The following is a 19,822-nucleotide window of genomic DNA, read 5'->3' as shown; positions in this document are numbered from 1 at the left end:
CGATCCGGATCGATCGCTAGATCGTTTAGAAATACCACAGCAGTCGAAACGACTGGTTCTACAATTTTATAAACGTGTCGACCTTCGTTTAGGGACGATGGTCCTAAATGGATTAATAATATCAAAAATGTACTACATAAATAAAATTTCTTCTGCAAGAAAGTAATAAATCAACAAATATAAAAATATTCTATCATCAGGTATTTTTTAAAGACCAGTCATTTTCATTGGTTTTGGTAGAAATAGCTTCCTGTTAACTATCGGTAGTTCTAGTGTTAAAAGCGCGTTGAGAGATTGGAATTGTTAAGAAAGGAAAAATAAATACAGTGGCTGAGGAAATTATTAGAACGCTTACATATGCAAACTCGAATGGCCGAAATAACGTACATTAAAATAATTTGCTTAGGCAAGCAGACGTCAATAGGAAGATGGAAGTCTTAAGATTATGTCAGTAAAATTTGAAAAGGATTGAACAACGTAATTAAATGGAAACCTCGAACGAGTGTTCAAATTTTAACCCTGTTACGATTCTCGAAATTTTATATTTGAATATTGTTCACATTTTAACAAACGACAAGAACTGGTTTAACATAAACTCAGATTTTTCTCATATTACGTACAAATTGAAAATATTTGTCAACGTTAGATAAGATAAGTAGGCTATTAAGTTACACTATTCCATAACTGCTGAACACCTAACGCGTTTTTTTGTGCTCAGCGTTGTATCGCTTTCTGCTGGAATATCAACAACCTGTGTATACCGGACGATCGTCAAGCACTGTAGAACCATACTTTATCGTTCGTTCAATCTTGACAGAAATATGCCATAGAACGTTATTTGAATTCCATTAATTTAATAATAATTCCAATATTAATAGATTCCATTAGATGTTTTCGAGTTGATAGAATTCATAGTAGCTGTTTTGGCAATTTAAAATTGCTAATGAAAATTCATGATTCAAGATAGCTGGTTTCCACAGGGACAAGTCGAAAGGGTGCGATAATTGATAATTTATGAGCGCATGGTTAACCGACGGGACAGGGTCTATACAAAGACCCTAATACTTTTCCAAAACACTATACATCTTTCGTTACGCGTAACCTTAACGTTTACTCATCCTTATTGCCGGCACTCGAACCTTCCATTAGGAAGCACCTTCCTCGGAAAGAGTAATTATCGAGGAAGAACGTAACATCTGGAACAATTGTGCCCCGACAGATTTCACCTCCTAATCATTTCCACGAAGATTTCCTAACTGCTCGTTCAATACAGTGAAATCCTCGTATCCCCGGCGATAAGCTGAAAAATTGACCACCAGCAAGTAGATACTTGAAGCTATATGTTTATAATAAAATTGAACTTATTAATCAGACGCGATTAGACGTTAATAGCTAATCGATGATATAAAATAATAAGGAAATAAATAAAAATAATTAGTGGTAGAATAAAACTTTAATAAAATAAGCGTTGTGCAACATTGTTCAAGTTTGGAATTTTATATTTGATTTTTTAGGATCGCAAGTAACCGTGGATACTCTGGATATTGAGAGCACAAAGACAATTTTTGTGTTGTTTACTGTATGAACTAATTTCATCTCAGCTAACCAAACAATCATCCATTAAAATCACAAGGATAGTTGTTGAGGTTGATTGATAGAAGAACGAATGGATGCATTTGTAATAGAAAAATATATTGAAGTAAGTACAAGTACGGGTATAGTGTATGAGGCCAAAATCAAGTAAATTGCTATCATTATTTATTAATTTAATGTGTGTGACTGATAGAGGAACCAGTGGATGAATTTGTAATAGAAAAATATATTGAAATAAGTATAAGTACAGATATACTATATGGGGTTAAAATCAAATAAATTGTTATTATTATTTATTAATCTAATGTGTGATACTGTCGAGGTTGACTGATAGAGGAACCAGTGGATAAATTTGTAATAGAAAAATATATTGAAATAAGTATAAGTACAGATATAGTGTATGAGGTCAGAATCAAATAAATTGTTATCATAATTTATTAATTTAATGTGTGATATTGTTGAGGTTGACTGATGGAGGAACCAGTGGATGAATTTGTAATAGAAAAATATATTAAAATAAGTATAGGTACAGGTACACTGTATGAGGTCAGAATCAAGTAAATTGATATCATCATTTACTAATTGAATGTGAAATATTAATAAGGTTGACTGATAAAGAAACAAGTGGATGAATTTATTATTAGAAAAATATATTCACATAAATATAAGTGCAGCTATGGTGTATGAGATTAAAATCAAATAAATTGTTATCATTATTTATTAATCTAATGCGTGATATTGTTGAGGTTGGTTGATAGGGGAACCAGTGGATGAATTTGTAAAGAAAAATATATTGAAATAAGTAAAGGTACAGGTATAGTGTATGAGGTCAAAATCAAATAAATTGTTATTATTATTTATTAATCTAATGTGTGATATTGTTGAGGTTGATTGATAGAGGAACCAGTGGATAAATTTGTAATAGAAAAATACATTGAAATGAGTATAAGTACAGATATAGTGTATGTTGATCCAGATCCTCACTCTTACAGTGTTACAATACAAAAGAATGTAATAGGAAGCACGTTGATATATTTATAGCAAAGGACATTACCAAAATGTTAACCTTGGCTACAAGAAACAGCAATAGAAACCTACTCATAGTTTTTTTGTTTCCACGCCTTGTAACCCAAAGCATAACTTATACTCAAGGTCACAATAATATGCACCTCTTCTTATTTACAATATTTTTGTTCCACTAAATTCTATTTTCCGCGTAATAGCTGTCTCCAGGTCACGGATATACAAATAAAGATGTAGAATTTTTCTTCGAGTAATTACTTCAACAATAGTCAACGCATAGATCGATCGAACGTTTATGCGAAAGAACGACAGAACGTGACAGAGAACGAGGGACGCGTGTCTTCGCTGAGAGCGTCGGCAACGAGGTCGAAATTACGAAGGTGAGCCTTTATTTCGTCGCGGACGCGCGGGGGGTACCTATAAGAGCGGCGAGACACGACGGAGAGTGGAAAGTTTTGACGCCACCCTATAAATCAAGCCGCGGGTTCGCTCGGCCGAAACGTTGCACGGTCTCACCCCGGTTCTCCAGAGTTTCGCTCACCGTATGTCTCCTTCGCCTCTCGGCACAGACAGCTTGTACAAGGTGAGTCAAAAATTCCAACAGTTCCACCCCGCCTCCTCCGCCACCTTTTCATGCTACGGCTTCAACCCATCCCTATCTCCATCCCCCAGGCCGTCCAGCTGCCTTGACTTTGAAATAATTACCCCAGAGTTAATTTATGTCGCGTTCAGGGAACGACGATGCGATTTTTTCCCGAATTAACACGCCTCTATGCTCTGGAAAAATTGCACCACTCACCCTTAGAGGGGAATCGCGCGAAGCATGAATAATATAAGAAACGGCTAATTACGTATTACACGTGATTTGCTCTGTAACTTTGTTTACGAGTTTCATCGGATATTGATGTTTCATATTCGTTTTGTTATACAGAGAACAATGTATCATTGTTTCTTATATATGTCGTTGTTGTAAGAAGTTTGAATTGGAAATGTGAAAGAGAGGAATTTGTGGCGAATGAGGAAGAACGTTTAGCAATATTAATCTTGTTGAGGTTGACTGATAGAGGAACCAGTGGATGAATTTGTAATAGAAAAATATAAAATATATTGAAATAAGTACAAGTGCAGCTATAGTGTATGAGATCAAAATTAAATAAATCCTTGTCATTATTTATTAATTTAATGTGTGATATTGTTGAGTGGATGAATTTGTAATGGAAAAATATATTGAAATAAGTGTAAGTACAGATATAGTGTATGTTGATCCAGATCCTCACTCTTATAGTGTTACAATACAAAAGAATGTAATAGGAAGCACGTTGATATATTTACAGCAAAAGACATTACCAAAAAGTTAAGTTTGTTGCGTAGCTGTAGCTGAAGGTTAGAAGAAACAGCGACAGAAATCTACTTATAGCTGTTTTGTTTTTAGACCTTGTAACCCAAAACGACATTTATATTCAAGGTCACAATAATATGCACCTCTCCTTATTTTGTTTCACTAAATTGTACTCTGTTTGTAACAATGGTCTCCAGGTCACGGGTATACAAAAGAAAATGTGTAGAGTTTTTCTTGAAGTAATTATACTTCTACACTTATATACGTTATTGTTGCAAGAAGCTTGAATTGGAAACATGAAAGAGAGGAATTTGTATCGAACGAAGAAGAACGTATAGCAATATTAATCCTAGTATGAACGACTAAAAACCCGAGTTACCTTTTATATTTATAAATAAAAGCGTGAAATATTACATTTTCAAACTTAACATTTTAGTTGCTTGCATAAGGATTAACTACGTTCCATCTTATCTGATGTTTCCTTGCCCCAACGTCGTTCCCCAGAAATTTAGAGAGATATGAGACAGTTTATCTTTAATTGTCGTCCATTAACTTAAATTTGCTACGCTTAAACCTAAACCGATAAAGCTGTAGCGCTATTCACATCAAACAGACGTCGACATTTTCTTCACATTGCCACGACTTGTCAATAGTAACAAGAACCTGCAATCATCAACAATTCTCTACAAGCTGTCCTTCTTTCTCTTTGATTCTCGCGCAATTTTCAAGATCACGTACGATTAATAAAACACCAAAACAAATTGCTGTATTTATAGCGTTGCCAGGTTCGTTCATTGTAAGAAAGAAAAACATTGAAAAAAGAGGATACATTGTTGCAGAATAAGTAAATGCAAATTTCTCTGGTTGAGGCAAACTTCCACAGAGCGGCGGACGAGCCAGAGATATCGCGTTACGATAATCGCGGAAATGTCCGGCACAGAGGTAACATTTAGCTCTTACATATGTCGCGCTTGTGTTCAGTGTAACGGTATGCGTACAACACTCTTGAACACACTGCTGCCTGGCTACAGATATTATACAATTAACAGATATAATTAGCAAATGGTGAGCTGGCTATCTTGAATCGCGCTGGAACGAGCGCGCGCTTTAACATTGAGATCGAATTTTGTCGAAGGGAAACAGCGTAGGGTCGCAGAACATTTCACGGTCCTCCGTGAAACGTGCAACGAACGCCATTCAGAATATTTGATTATAATAATAAATAAAAAAATATAAATTTGGCGTGTGAATGAAACAACTAAGACCTGAATATTTTATAATAATATTTTATTGTTTATTGGACTGATAAAAGACGAATAGAAAGGACCATTGTGCACTGGTCATCAATGTGAGATCTATGTACAGTGACGAGCATACAAATAGAGGCAATTGCTGTACAAAATTCAACTTGTTATCAAAACCGCAATTTTTCTCTCTCGTTTTCATAAATTTATGAAACCCGGACTGGAAGGTGTGTTCGAATTCCAGGAGAAATTTTCTGCAACTTAGAATTCTAAGAATTTGTACACGATTTCTGCTTTACATAGACTATCAATAGGCGTTAGCATTTGACACCAGAATTTACGATTTCATTCCAGGTATCCATCCTGCCAACTATATCTCCACGAGATAAACTCAGGTACCTCATCCCACGGAGAAACTCCAGGAAAGATCAGACCACCCTGCGACGTCCCTAACACTAACTAGCAACGAAGTGGCCTATCCCAAAGGAACCGGCGATAATCGAAAGAAAACCGAACTAGGGTCTACCCAATTCCACTATAGACAACAGGCTTCTGTCCATGTCTTGCCTATAGGAAATACGTTTCCGGTAGCCTGTCCGGTTGTCCGTAGGAGTCGCATGACAGATAGAAAGGAGCGTGGAACACAGAAGGGGAGAAGAAGAGACAGAGAAAACCGACAGAGAGGCCAGCAAGCAAGAAAAGCAAGATATTGGGAGGAGGAGTGGTGATGGGGCAGGGTGAGAAGCGAGGATTCGGCGGAGTGGTTGGTTCAGGGGTTGGTATTGGATGCTGCCTCGGCGAAGCTCACGGTAGGGGTAGTTTGACAAGTTGACAAGAGCACAAAGGTCGTGGCGGAGCCGCAAGAGACGTGGAAGGGAAGGAAGGGCGAGGGCTGCACGTAGCGCAGCCTAGAAAAGAGGAGTGTGGGAAGAGGAGGCGTCGCGATGCTCAGCGTCCGACGGAGGGTTACCGGATAGGGTAGTAGGGGGTTGAAAGCCCGGTAGATTCAACGCCGTGAACAAAGGCCGGCTGGCTTCGCCCCGCTGCCTACTCTCGGACTTTGGAAACGAGATCACATACACACGCCACGGTGTGTGTGTTGTATGCGTGTGAGAACGCCACGAACCGTGTGCACCACCGGTATACCGCCCAGAAGGGGAGTCGGAGTTTGCTCGCTCGACCCGATAGATACGAGCGAGCCGGGCCTAATATCGAAAGTTCCTGGCTCGAGCTGAAACCGTGCTTAATTAAATCGGAAGGCCGTGAGAGATAACCGGCGCGTCCCTCCTACGATGCTCGACGAGAGCGTCTGGAAAACACCCGTGTACTATGGATGGGGTTCATGACGTGGCAAGAATGCAGCGGCGAAATTTGTCGCAGCGAAGAACCGATATACAGTGGCGATTAGAGCGTCTAATGTGATCACTAGTTGGAAAAATTCAACGTAATATTATTAGCTTCAGATAGATTGTTATAGTTTAAAATTATGGATTGGAAATGGCTAATTACAATTTACATTTCATACGCTGTACGTCTTATTTGATATTGCTATTTCGTGTTAGAAATACAGATATCGTTATGCCTGAAGTGGCCTTATTCTTGGTTTGTCTAACAGAACGACTTTATTATCAACGACTTAAAATTTCGCTGATAATATTAATCTTTATCGATAGCCTACATGCTAAGTCCATTAACAAATGAAGGGAGGCCTGGAGTGACTCACGTAATGCTTCCTTAAACATATTCATGGAAAATTAACGCATTTACAAATTCTGTATTCTACAAAAAGCAACAAAATTCCACAAACGTATTTCCATTCTATAGGAGGGAATCTTCGATTCCTCTTTCGCCTCGTATTACCAGAACATAAATCTGACGTGCAGTTCACAGCTCGTTAAAAGATCATCTAGTGAACTGAGAAGGAATCTGAAAGGGTGTCGAAGCGAGCAAAATCAATAAACTGTTGTAGCGTGCAGGATCACCGACCCGATCGACGTTTCGCGGTCTCAAGCGACGTTTCTAATGATCCTTGCGGCACTAGCCGATCGCGATAAATCATGGCAGCAGCTCGTAAAACCGTAAGGAGCCCCGCTGCATGTATCAATGCGTGTGCGATACACACGCGAACAGGTCAACGAGAAAGGGAGGCGGAAAGAGTCGGATACATCGTGTTGAAGTTGTGCCACGATATAAATGGAACGCTTTTGCGGAGCACGCCTTATATACATACACGCTGGTTAGCTGAAATATTTATTGCTTTTTGAAGCGAGTATCGGTGGCCCGCGGCGTGCTATTGTAGAAAATCGTTCGACTTGTTCACGGCCATGGTTTCTATTATTTCTTCCTTTCTCTTTCCCCCTTTTCGTTTTACTCGATCGATATGACGCTCTTCTATCGACGGTTTCCATCGTTCTCATATTTTTCCCAACATACGTTACATTCTATGCGCTTGATGTTCATGGAACGAAAGGGTTGAAAAAGAATGTATTTCCATAGGGCTAGATTGGATATTTATTTTCTAAGGATTTTTTAAAAATTGCTTTTTTTTTTTATTTGCATACTTTCTCCCACTTTTATCGACGATGACGTTAAACAAAAGTTGGAATATAATCGCAAGCTCGATAAGATCGGTGATTTAAAAAAATTCCAAGGTTTTCTCAATCGTTGATGGAAGAGTGGATACGAAACGACTGCGAAGAAAAATTAAAACGTAATAAGTCTTTTTCTTTGTATCACAGAATACGTAGTCTTCAAAAAACATTGCATTAGATGCTATTGAATTGTTTTATTTGGTTTCGATGGAAGCAAATTGCTAGTTTATTTCACACTAATGGTATTTTCTTCCCAGATCGGTGTTCTAGAGATATTTGCATGATATTCTCAGTCTTGGTTACGTAATAAACACAAAAATCAGAATGTAATAAATTTCCTCCTGTTACATAAGATAGCTGGCCATGAAAGAATAGCTGGCTCTATAATTTCATAGATGAGATCGAAAACCCTTCTGAAAACCTACTTCGTAGAACCATCGAACGATGTTAATCCAAGTGTGCACATATATTAGAGGAAAGTTGCAGGAGGATTAATTCGCAGATGGGCGCGTGGGACTATTCTTTAAATTTCGGGAAAAGGAATTCATGGGCGTCCTTACACGCTGCGGCCGCTCGAATTAAGCAGCCTCTGCTCAACACGTTGCCAAACCCAGAATTAACGGAAACCTGCGAAATAACGTAGCCGAGGTTCGAAATTAAACGAAGCAATAGTTCCAAGAAGCATCGCCACGAAATTACGTGTCATTAAGATAAGATCGTGCTGATAATAATGCGTTCTGTTCGAAGATCCAGCGTATCCGTCGACGAACGTTCAAAGACACAAGGGAGAGGGAATACTGAAGAAACAAAGAAAGAGATCGATTTCACAGCCGATTCCAACACGTCAACGGAAAGAAGATGAAAGCAAAAACATCGAAACGGTAGAGTGGAACATCGAGAATAATTCTTTAACGTTACAGTATATATATGTAAATAATTATAAATAATTTGAAGCTGTTAATTAACTATTAGGTGACCAGAAAGTGTCAGCTAATAAAATTGCAAATTCTTTACAGTTATATTTATTTTGTTCGATGTTTTCCCAGCATGTATATCGATCATGGATATTTCTATGCGATTTACCGTAGCGAAACAGATAATTGCGTCGTTTCTTAAACGTACAGTTTAAGGAAGCACGGAATAACAGTTTATTAATCTTTTTAATTCGTCGATCGATTTCCAAATGCTTCGGTATAATATTTCTAACGCGTCGTCTCATTTCTAAAATTAATTGTATTGATATTATGAATTAAAAAATATTAAACAATTATTTTATCGAATTACGTATGATCCATTTCGTTCCACCAAAATAAGGATCACAAGGTCGCACGGATTAGGTTTCGTGTTTGTACAAAGATAGAGTCGTGCCTGTAAAAGAAAGGCACGATATATTCACATTTACAAGAACGAAGATCCATCTTCTTGGAACTGATTTATTTTTCAATTTCACGATCACGGAAATTTCTTTCGTTGGGGAATAATTCGATTAACAGGACGACCAATGTTCGAAACTAAACGAAATAGGACTTGTTCGAGAAGTTGATGAAATATTTCGTCAAGGACTATAAATTCAGGTCAACGAGGACGATGGTTATTTTTCGAAGTAACGAGAGCGACACGCTTTTCATAGAATTGCAAGAAAAATTTCACCACCTCGGCTGACTCTAAATTTCCTCGAATCCTCGACAGGTCTTGCAGCTAATTATCCTAATTGCAAGGTGGTAGTGGCGGGAAGCGCGGATTTGCCGCGTTTTCTTCTGCAAATCGAAGGGAAACAGGTGCGTGCGACGTTTTTCACGCAACGTTTTCTAGGCAGCTCGTCCCGCCGCGCGGTTTCCTTTCTCGGACTATTTTCACCGCACGGATTTCCTTGGAATATTTCGTCCCAACGCGCCGTGGCTGAACAACTTTTTCTAACAGTCGTCATATTATGCGACGTAGATATACGCAAACATAGACAACGATTTCACAAGGGAATCGAAAAACTATGAGCCGCTGGAATGTGTTTCTGGTACGTTCGATGTAAAATGAGGTGGACGATCCAACTTATTAACTGCCATTAGGTCGTGCGGAAAGTTTACAAGAAAATAACGAGCGCGCAATATTTTCCATTTTACATTATTTTATCGATCTACGTATGGTCCATTTTGTTCTATCAAAATAAAGATCACAACGTCCCACGGATTAGGTTTCATCTTTGTATAAAAACAAAGACGTCTGTAAAAGAAGGACACAACCTAATCTTTTTAGAAACGTATTTGTTAAATAAAAAAAAAAAAAAATAAGCCGGAAGATGGTGGAAGATATTAAACAATGCCTGAACTTGTTTAAACTGAATAAATCAATAGTTAAACAAGAACTAAACATACAGCCAGTATGCGCAAAGTTGTAAATAAAAGAGCAACTATCCGTTCTATCTGTTTCTATTTCTATGACATTTGAGTGATTAGCTAACTATTAATAACAATGTTTGATATTTAATGATGCGTGAAATGAGCGCAAGATAGATAAGAAGCTGATGATAACAACAGAAGAACACCATTTGGCATAAACGCGTAAACGATATTAAACACAAAAACCTATGAAATCTCTGCTTTAACTCTCAGTTATCACATGCAACGCAATTCGTTTTGTTCTTAGCTATTAAATATCAAAGTGTAATTGTTTAACTTGCAACAGGAAAAACAACACGAATCTAAAGAAAGTAATTGATAAAAAATTTGTAAAAGATTGTTTAAACGAGCAGAAGTGTTTAACAGAGGGTAGCACATTAACAATCTTTAATTTATTCGACGACTCAAGGCCCCCGCTTCACGCTCCTCCTCGTCTCACGTTGTAAGCTTCTCTAAGCTAGTAGACACCCCCACCCCAGACCCAATGGCCACGGATCTACTAAATCAGAAGTGCAGCGAAGCGTCTTCACCCCTGGATCACCCTCGGATTCGGGTTTTGCTCAAGTTGCCAACCGAATACAAGGCAAAGTTCAAAGTCTGGTCGACGGTGTCTACAAAGTGGCAACTCGCAAAAGGTCAACGGGTCCTAACGTCGCGCTGTCGTCGTCGTCGTCGTCTGGCTGCGTCTTACCTCTGCAATTACTTAGATCTCTTTCCGATTTTCTTAAACTGCTGTCAAAACAAAGTTTCTTCGAGGAAAAGAACGAAGATACGTGTTAAGTGGAAGAAAAATTGGAATAATCTTTGAAAACAAGGAAGAAATATGAAATATTGTAACAAATGGATCATGTGTTGTATGACAAAAGGCTGTTTGATAATATTTTGTCGTAGAATGTATCGAGATTAGGGGGTTTGAGAGATAAAAGTAAATAACCGATAGACTGCGATAAAATTTATGACAATTCATATCGTTATGAATATAATTAAAAGCATGCAACTTGGATAGCACATGTTGTTGCTTAGTGTAAGAATCATGCGCGCATTCCGTGCATCTTCGCACCTGCGAATTTCCTACGATCAAAAATTCCTTAAAACTGGCCGCTCCACCGATAAGAAATTCTCTACTTGTGCTTTTCAATTACCGAGCATCGTACGATGTGTAGCAAGAAAGCTGACACGGCGTGAAGCAACTGTCGCGTATAATAGATTCAAGAGATGCGATCCGAACAGAATACGTTCGTCACGAAAACACAATGCATATGAAACGTCGGAGGAACAGGCGCGCGTGCAAAGTGAGGTCGACTATTCGCGGGGACTGTTTGCACGCGGCGCTCGATGCAATGGAATATTTGCTCGCGGCTCGAAACGTGTTCTCCGTCAGTGACATTGTTGCAGACCCGCATTCTTTCCCTCTGAACGAATCTACAATTAAAAGAAACCGCGTCGACGAAAGAAATATTCTCCGGTTTCTTGTTACACGCATCGCCTCGTCTACACTTACGATTTCTCCACACTTTCGTAACCTGTTGCCGTCTCATCTACGCCTTTTTATCTCGAATTCATCATCAGCGCTGCTAAAAACATCTCGCGTGACCACATTTTATCGTTCACCCTTCGTGCAACATTTAACGACCATTTGCAACGTTCTCCTACGAACTTGAAATTTGATACTTCCCCAGCATCGTGGCGATACGCGACAAAGTATATAACACGGACTGAAAATCGCGTAGCAGACCGCGTTAATCGCGTTGTAAACTCGTTTCTTAACACGCCGATTATCCTCGAGAGCTTTAATCCCGGTGACCCTCGTCAATCCGAAGGGTTCGAGCTTCATTAAATATTTATAGGGTCGCGATACCATATCGAAACGGTTCCTCCACCCCCTGTGTTACGATCAACCGAACCATTACGTTGCTTACAATCGTTTTCACATTTCTTCCACTTTTCCTGCTGGCAACATTATCTCATAGAAGAAATCTTTTATGCATAATGATCTAATCAAGTACTTATGCAGACAAGATTCGTGTTTTTTTCCACAATTTTCTCGTTCTCTCGTATCCGGTCGCGTGCTGCTCGTCAAGATTAAAAATAGCTCGGCCGGGTCGAAGATTATGCAACACGAGTTCTCTCTGTTATCTTCAGGTAATAAAGAGTAGTCTCGTCGTGTGTCCTAGCGAGTCGAACGAGTCCTCCGCGTGGCCACGTGGCCGCCGAACGCCGGCCAACCGTCCGACCTGCATTTCTGATTTTAATCCGAGATAATGCGGGGGTGTCGCGCGTTCAACGGCACATTTGTCTTCCGCCGGGTCCAACGGAGGCCAGAAACATTCGGTGAAAACGTTGCTTCTATTTCAGCTGACGAAAGTTCCAGGGATAATAGTTTCTTTTAGACGATAGCAACAGATGGATAGAAAATAGATGAGAGTGAAAGTCGTACGGAATGTTTGCGATGTCTTGAACGTGATAATCCACTCGTGACATTTCGATACAGATCTCTCGTGATAGCGAAAGATGTTTTATAGGATCAAGATTACGAGGCAAGTTTCCTATGCAAATTAATTGTGCGTGAGATATTTCAATACTAGAATTACTAGTCCTTAATATATGCCAGAATGTGTCATTTAGATATGTAAATTATAGATGATTATATTAGGCTGTAATATGAATTTTAGGATAATTTCAGAATAAATGTATGTTAACAGCTAATAAGTTAAATAAAAAGAAGCAAATGGCGGTTTGAAATGTGAAAAACGTCGTATTAACGAGTCTCATACTTTTAGCATGAACATCCTGTTGCCTATTTCAAAAATCAAAGAAAAGCCAAATCGAACGCGAAACCTTTCATCGATACGGATCGAACAAACAATAGTTTTTTTTATCATAATGGCATAATATCACCAAATGCACGTTCCACTCTGCGTCATGATGCGTCCTTGATGAAACTACTACCATGTATCTGCCACTGCTCGCAGGCAATTGTGCGTGATCTGCGATTTTCTTCGCGGTTACTATCGGTCGATAAACACGAAAATGACGAACCGGGCTTCGCCTGAATCGCCGCGGAACATAAACATATATGTATATATAAATAGAACAGAAAAGAGGGAGAGAAAAAGAGAATGCGGCAATTATGCGAGCAGGACAGGTCGAGACACGACGTTATCGCGGTGCGTTGTCAACCGCGAAAACCGACGACGCGCTGTTGCAGCCGCAGACTGTGCAAACACGCCGCCAATTACGTACACACTGCCGTCTATCGATACGCAAAGACGTAACGGAGCCCAGCACGCTTTCTCCAAGCAAAGCGCGTGCCACTATTTCCACGAGAGCGGAACGATTCTAGCGGCATTGCTCGAGAGCACGTCGCGGTACTCGACTCTTATTGCGATAATTAGCTTAGGAAATTAGTACGTGTAATTAGTACGAACGCATCTAATGCATAGAGACGTATATCGAAGTAGATCGGTTGCTATGATTCATCGGTAATTGAAAGATTAAAAGGATGGGGAAAACACTTGATTCTTACAATATTGTAATACGAATTTGGATAGAAAGGAAATTCTTATGCGAAAGATGGTAGTTACATTGCGATGATTCAGTACCTTTCCGCGATACGACGAATTTCGTGTTTCGAAGGTGTCCGATGATTTGCGATCAACATGGTAGATGGGACATAGGCGAGCACTCGGCGCACCATTCAACGTACGATTCGCCAGTCGAAGGTTGATGATCGACACTCGTTTCTCCGCGGCGTTGGAAATAAATAACTGAGCAAACTATAATCGTATATGGCCATGTAAATTGACATTCGATCACCTTGGTTTAAGCGTTCGATTTCAAAATTTCGATCCACTGTGAGAATGCTCAAGATGAAACGACTTTAATGGCAGAGCGTTTTAACAAAACGCGTTAAGATAACGAAATAATACTCGAAATCACCGAGAGAGAACGTCTTGCACACAGTAAGGAAGTTTTTCACGATTTCGCACTGCAACATTCAGCATTCACAGCGAGTAATTTCCACACGCGTTCAACCGACGTCAGTCGTGCGGCGCGACTCTTCGGCTCACTGACAGACACGTGGGAGCTCGGGAACGTCACGTTCGGGATCACGTGTCCGACGTTCACCGGGGCACGAACGATTCGCCAGTACAGCCACGATGACGCTCATGATCACGTTGATCTCCGGCGAACTGTCATCGACACGAGCGCGAGAAGGAAGCAATGGGAACACGAGCGACGCAGCTACCACGACTCCGCGTCCGCGTCAGAGCTTCTGACTCGGCAGAAGTACAGACAGAAACGAAACTACACAATGTGACGGCTAACGCACGCACACGAACGACCAACGCGCGGCCACAGCAACGAAGAAAGAGAAACAGAGAGGGAAAGAAACGGGAAACTGGTGGCAGACGCGACGACGTTGTGTGAGTGCGTATACGCGCACGTGTGCAGACGAAGACGAGTCGAACGCCAGCCGAAAGAAAAAAAGGGACGCGTTGTTACACATGTAGACGCGTAGAAATTTGTGTGTGTCGGTGCACGAGTCGCTCGCACGCGTGTGCGTAAATGGTGAATGTGTGCAGAGAAGCGTATCCTCCTGTCGAGCGTGGAACGGACGAGAGCGTCGAGCTGTCAGCGCACCCCACCCCGAATCCCCCCTCGAAACCAACCCCTCCTACCGTGACGAACCCCCACCCCGAATCCCTGCTTCGCTTTTCCTCGTCCACGCTTCCCTCTCTACCCACCGCTTCGCTCTCTTTCTCTCGCCCTTTTTCCACGCCGCCCCGTGCAACCCTCTGTGTGTGTCGCTGCGCGCTAAGCCACGTCGAAGAAAACCCAATGAAACGGGGGGAAAAACGCGCGTCACTCAAGAACCGAGGTTCAATGAATGGCGAAATTTTGCCGGCCTTGAAATCTGAAATCTCATTACATATTTTATTATGTTATCATTATACGTGGTATTGGTTTCGAGAATCCTGGAATTTATCGAAAGAGAGAATCTCTGTAGATGGAACGTTCTTTAGATAGACGGTTCATAGTCGCATGCAGGCAGCTGGAATGAATTTATTGCTTTCCGAGCCGCTGGAATTAAGTAGTAAAGCGAAGCTACGTGCGATTTCATTTACGATTGTCAACGGCGATCACACTATCCGGTCAAGTTAATTTCCATACATTTAAACCGCGCCGCCTCTGTATCTCTGTATTATTCGTCGGTGGCGCATCAACGCCTCTGGAAATCTTCATAATGCTATACAGTCGGCCGAGGTTTAAATACTATTCACAAAACATCCTACCCTACCTCTTCTTTCTCCCAACAAATTTCAAATGTCACCACCGCTCGTTCCAGCGGGCAACGAGCGACGCGGAACGGCAGACAGGAACGAAAAGAGGAGGAGAAAAAGAAAAAAGGAAAAGAGGGAACGCGGTCACAGAACAGAAGAATATAACCGCAGACCGGCGGAAAAGCGCGGCCGGGTCCCTTCGCGTCCATCGCGACGTAGATGGATCATAATTCTCGCTTATACCTGCGAAACAACTGCGGCGTCTCCGGTGCCCTTTTTGCCCTTCGATTTCGACTTCGTCCGTATACTCGCTGCCCCTCTCTCGTCCACGTCGATGCGTAACCAGAGACTAGTCCGTAATCATGATAAAATGTCAGCTTGGTGACGAGGAGTCGAGCGAGCTGAGCTCGCGACCGACGCATTCCCGTAATTGTCCGAAAGTTGTAAATCACCGGCGGAAACGGGAAATTTGTGGCGCGCCAAGATTCGCGCGTTTCACTTTTCAAGGGGCAGCAGACACGAAAGAACGAAGGGACGCGCTGGATATTTTTTTACAGAAATGTGAAACAGAAAAACGGCACGGTGTTGTGATACAAAAATTTATCGCCAGTCACGGCAGCGAATGGGTCAATTTTAAGGTACTTTTCAAACTTTCTTTCTTACAAAATACAAATAAATAATTGATCGTAGATGCGCAACGGACAGATCGTTGCTTTTTACTGCTTCCAGAGCAACTAAGGTCATTTGAATCGTTCGAAGGCTATTCGATCAACTTCATATCCTCAATTTCTAAATTTCAAAGACACGTTATACTGTTAGATCACCTTCTTCTTTTCTGCCAGTCGCGGAGAGACGGGAGTCGTAAATTCCCGTGACGATTACACAACCGACGCCACGAACTGATCGATCCCCCATTTCGATTAGGATAATAGAGGCAGTTTAATGAGTGGAATGCTTGATTAACAGTTCAAAGATAGCATATATTTCCAACAACTTTGTAGAGAAGATGTAAGCGAAGTAGGTGACTCATCTAAGGGCGGAAAACCTGGTAAACAGACGTTGACAACGGACGAAACAACCTTTGATGTATACAATCAATTTGGATTCTGTGTGGCTCGTTTATCCTCTTTTCTACGCAATACCATGTGACTGTTATAGAACGCAGAAGGTTCCAGATAAAATTCTCCAACTTCGTCCCTGACACTAAGAATTGGCAAGTTCTAAATTCCAAACCAGAGTTAAAACAACATCGAATTCCACCCCTCCACGAGCCAATACCAAAACAGAATACTATGCTTATCGTTGGACGTCCGGGCCCATTTCCTGTTCCATTTTGCCTGGCTTCCTGTTCGCCCCACCATCGAACCGTGTCCAAGGCCCACCCCATCGTCACGGGTAGAAAATGTCAGTCGCCAGTCGAGGGGTTGGATTCGCGAGTCAGCTCGAAGGATAGCCATCGTTTGTGTGTTCGTGTATGTTAGTGTAGATCCAAGGAGCTCGTCTCGAGGGACGATTGAACGGTCCGCCATTGGCGGAACAACCGGAGGCTGACCTTTGGGGAGGCGAGAACCGAAGGGTCCTGATTACCGGCGAAACGGATCCCTTTGTCCTTGCGGCCGAAGGGGCAATAGATCGTCTTTGTCGAGAAATTTGCCGCCTGTATGGAATGGATCGTGCAAACATCATGTGTTCGCGCTCCCGCTGTTCATCTCCTCGAGAACATTACTATTGAAAACGAGAAATTGACGAAGAAAACGACACCCACCGTACAGCTTTATTGGCCGCGACGCCATCATTTATCTTGCTCTTATCGCTCATTCCCTTCATTCGCGCGACCAACTCTACTACTTTGTAGTAATAAAGACGTAGATGTATTAGGCTGTCGAAAAAGTGTCTTTCCTTTACAGAACCGTCTTTTACAACGATGTATCTTTATACAAACACGAAAGCTAATCTGTCGAACGCTGCGATCTTTATTTCGATAGAACAAAATGGATCAGACGTAATTCGATAAAATAATGTAAAACAGAAAATATTATGTATCCATTATTTTCTTATAAAACGAACAAAAATTTGTTCAGAGAGAGAAACGAGAAAATTCAAGCCTATTACTAGGTAGATAATAGAGAAAACTTCCTTTATCCGAACGCCATTAATTGCAGCAAAATTTCAGTTCCCATTTGATGAAATCAACCTCTGCCGATGGAATTCATTTGCCCGGATCTACTGTGTGGGATGTTAAAGTCAACGAATACATATACAATACAATAGACAGAGGATTAAGAATACGATCGATCTTCGTTGATATCCATCGACTAAATAAATAGCAAGTCAGACATCTCTAAAACCTGATAATGAAGAGTCCTACTATTCCGAAATCAGCATTCTCGTATTGTATATCGTGCACACTTGAGAAGAATGACTCTAAACGAATACGTAACCATAGATCAAGAGGACCAGTGATAGTACAACAATATGAACTTCAGTTATACGAGTTATTCGCCTCCCAATGGGTTTAGCTAAATGAAGCTGTACTAGCTGTTCGATCTTGATCTTGCGCGGAATATTCTACAGAATATTGAAAATAATTGAAGCGCTGACTTATTTTTTAACCGTCCAACGACGAAACTTTTACAGCTACGTATTTCCAAGAGTCGACGAATCAAAGAAGACGCGTTTCCAAGGAAAATGGAGTCGGTTCGCACTGCGGTCAGCGGAGTGATGACTCTATCCAATCGACCGGGCCGATTTCTCATCCGTATTCATCCTGTAGCCGTGGGCAGAGCCGCGGCCCAGACCAGGGAAAAGAAACGAGCCCATGGTCGGGGGCAGAGAAGCGCCTATGATTTATGGCCGCCATTACGGTCCTGATAATTATATGCTGCCCTATGGCCGCCCCCTCGTGCACGTCGCACGAAAGAAACGAGAGAGGATCGGTAGATGATATCCTGCCTGCTGACCGGCAATACACAACGACCGTGGCTGTTGCTCGAACTTACGAAACAACCGAACGAACGAAAGCAGCCGGACGCGGCCGGCCGTTCCTTCTGATTGCTTCGATCGTTTTGATACGCTTTGATATTCCGGGAGGGCAAGTATGGGTTTCAACCCTCGGTTTCCAACTCGGCCAAATTGCCGCCGAAGGAGAAAAATTACGTGGCTCGAATTACGCCATGATGCCTACCATCTGGTGACGATTACCGATCCTCCGCACCGTGGCGCTTGCTACCGATGATTATGCATTTGTTTCCTTGTCTTTGCTGCCACGAACAATCGCTGCTAGTTCTTGGGCAAGAAATTCCTACTTCCATACTAACAATAAAGGATTCTTGATCCTTTGAATAATAAAATGAAGAATTTAGGAACATTAATAAACATTAATTCAAGATGTAAAAATGTCTATGTTTGATCTCGCTCGTGTTGCATTGTTAAAGGGTTAAACGTTCGTTGCAAGTAGCGAACGTCAAGGTTTAAAGAAGAATAAAATTCGGCAATTATTTTTATTGCTAATCCGCTTCAGGATAACGTAAATCGTGTTACTGTTAGGAGGAGAACATGTAAAAGACATAGATCTGTTGTTTAAATCGATTTTAAAGAAACTTCTTACAAACTGCTAGAAAGCTAAAAAGGAAATATGTGGGAAGAGTTTCAGCACGTCGATAGACGAAAACAATTTTCAGAGATAGCGAGAGAAGAAAGGTAGGCAATGGAGAAAACCAGACTCTTGACCCTCGCAAGACAAAGTATTCGTACGACCGCGAAAATCCCTACTCTCAGCTGTCGGACAATGGTGGTCGTAAATATCGTGTGCAAAGAGGCTGGTAGTATCTTTACTACTCCCCGAGGACCACTTATTACCTGGATTCCCAGAGCAGAATACAATCATCTAAGTATCTCTCAACGACCATGATCGAATCAAATTCACTGAACTAATGACAGAGTGTCGCGTGCATCGAAGAAAACGGCGGCAAGCTCGACTTATTGCGAAAGATTACAAAGACGGTTTCACCGATCTCGATCTCGTGCACGGACGGGTATTCTTCCTTAAAAAACAAAACTTCCGCAGCTGCGGCATTTTGCCGTTGAAACGCCCAAATTATGTTCGCTATACCTTTGAAAGTAAGGGTTGCTCGCTACTGTTTACGATTTTTTAGAAAATTGTACATTCTTTAATCCTTCCATTAGGTTGCCCGAAATGTTTCTTTCGTTTTGTAAGAGAATAATAGACGCACGGTGTATTTTGTTTTATATTGGTTTTGTTGAGAATTTTGGATCTTAATTGCCGAAATAATGGTATAGGAACACTATATTTACATTTAGAATTTATGTTAGAATAGTTATATATTCGTTCGAT

At 41.1% G+C, this 19,822-nt stretch overlaps 1 protein-coding gene across 9 annotated transcripts in view; it reads right to left on the bottom strand.

Moving 5' to 3' along the window:
* LOC126926627 (homeotic protein antennapedia-like) overlaps positions 1-19,822 on the bottom strand; it is a 155,317-nt gene that overhangs the window by 29,563 nt on the left and 105,932 nt on the right. The window contains exon 1 of one of the 9 annotated variants that reach the window (XM_050743040.1): positions 13,786-14,430. The exons of the other annotated variants lie outside the window; for them this stretch is intronic. The gene's annotated coding sequence lies outside the window, so the exon portion shown is untranslated. Of the gene's footprint in view, positions 1-13,785; positions 14,431-19,822 lie in introns of those variants that run through there. 9 annotated transcript variants of the gene reach the window in all.

This window comes from Bombus affinis, chromosome 18 (genome assembly GCF_024516045.1).
Source record: "Bombus affinis isolate iyBomAffi1 chromosome 18, iyBomAffi1.2, whole genome shotgun sequence".
In the NCBI taxonomy this organism is placed as follows: domain Eukaryota; kingdom Metazoa; phylum Arthropoda; class Insecta; order Hymenoptera; family Apidae; genus Bombus; species Bombus affinis.
This window is presented reverse-complemented; position numbering and strand designations above follow the sequence as displayed.